General features: G+C 40.5%; 1 long non-coding RNA gene across 1 annotated transcript in view; it reads left to right on the top strand.

The window, feature by feature from the left end:
- Nucleotides 1-1,459, top strand: part of LOC139024686 (uncharacterized) — a 12,142-nt gene extending 10,683 nt beyond the window's left edge. Inside the window, exon 2 of the long non-coding RNA XR_011476020.1 lies at nucleotides 1,382-1,459. This is a non-coding gene — a long non-coding RNA (uncharacterized lncRNA). The remainder of the gene's footprint in view (nucleotides 1-1,381) is intronic.
- The last annotated feature ends 6 nt before the right edge of the window (nucleotides 1,460-1,465 follow it).

Below are 1,465 nucleotides of genomic sequence, written 5' to 3'. Positions count from 1 at the left end.
ACAGTAGTGATCTATTTCTCCCCTCTGTGTTGATCTCTGCTCTCCATCCTGCTGTCTGGTGAACTGAAGGGAGAGTCGTTGTACAAAGTATTTCCCTGAAACACTTTCTGTGTTTCCCTGAAACACCTTCTCTCTGTAGGAACCAGTTGGTTTACTTTATATCACCCTATGACACATGTGACTGACACTCCTCCCTTTTGCTGTCATTTGACAGTTTTTTTGTTTGTTTTGAGTGTGTGTGTGTGTGTGTGTGTGTGTGTGTGTGTGTGTGTGTTATCATATGGTTACTATGCAGTCTGATCACTATAATTGTATTTAATTTAATTAGACAATTTCAAATACCCAAAAAAATTTCACCAGGCATTATGAACCAACAATGACAGACGATACTACACACTAAACCGTCAGACTTGTTAGAGTTCTATCACAGTGCCATCCGTTTTGTCACTAAAGCCTCATACACTACCCACCACTGCGACCTGTATGCTCTCGTTGGCTGGCCCTTGCTACATATCCGTCGCCAAACCCACTGGCTCCAGGTCATCTATAAGTCTTTGCTAGGTAAAGCTCCGCCTTATCTCAGCTCACTGGTCACCATAGCAACACCCACCCGTAGCACGAGCTCCAGCAGATATATTTCACTGGTCATCCCCAAAGCCAACACTTCCTTTGGCTGCCTTTCCTTAGAGTTCTCTGCTGCCAATGACTGGAACYAATTGCAAAAATCACTGAAGCTGGAGTCTTATATCTCCATCTCTAACTTTAAGCATCAGCTGTCAGAGCAGCTTACCGATTACTGCTCCTGTACACAGCCCATCTGTAAATAGCCTACCCATCTACCTCATCCCCATATAGTTTTTTTGCTGCATTGCACCCCAGTATCTCTATTTGCACATTCATCTTCTGCACATCTATCACTCCAGTGTTTAATTGCTAAATTGTAATTATTTCACCACTACGGCCTATTTATTGCCCTACCTCCGTAATCTTACTACATTTGCACACACTGTATATAGATTTTTTTCCTATTGTGTTATTGACTGTATGTTTGTTTACTCCATGTGTAACTCTGGTGTTTGTGTCGCACTGCTTTGCTTTATCTTGGCCAGGTCACAGTTGAAAATGAGAACATGTTCTCAACTAGCCTACCTGGTTAAATAAAGGTGAAAAATATATTTTTTTAAGTAGCTGAACTCATATAAGTTTATTTTAAAGCTACTTTCTGTAATGCGTAAATCAATTTTTGGCCTTTTAAATGTATTATTTAGTCCTATATTTATTGTAATTTGGAAACACTGTTCTCTTCATTAGTTTGATATTTTTAAGAGAACTATCTTTTACAATTCATCTCTTAGAACTGGTGTCTTGAGTCATTTTAGAGGCAGTGGTCTCCTCCTCTCTCTCCCCAGAGAGACTCATTTTAGAGGCAGTGGTCTCCTCCTCTCTCTCCCCAGAGAGACTCATT

This window comes from Salvelinus sp. IW2-2015, unplaced genomic scaffold, assembly GCF_002910315.2.
Source record: "Salvelinus sp. IW2-2015 unplaced genomic scaffold, ASM291031v2 Un_scaffold1789, whole genome shotgun sequence".
NCBI lineage: Eukaryota > Metazoa > Chordata > Actinopteri > Salmoniformes > Salmonidae > Salvelinus > Salvelinus sp. IW2-2015.
The sequence above is the reverse complement of the archived record's forward strand: the minus strand, read 5'-3'. Positions and strand labels throughout refer to the sequence as shown.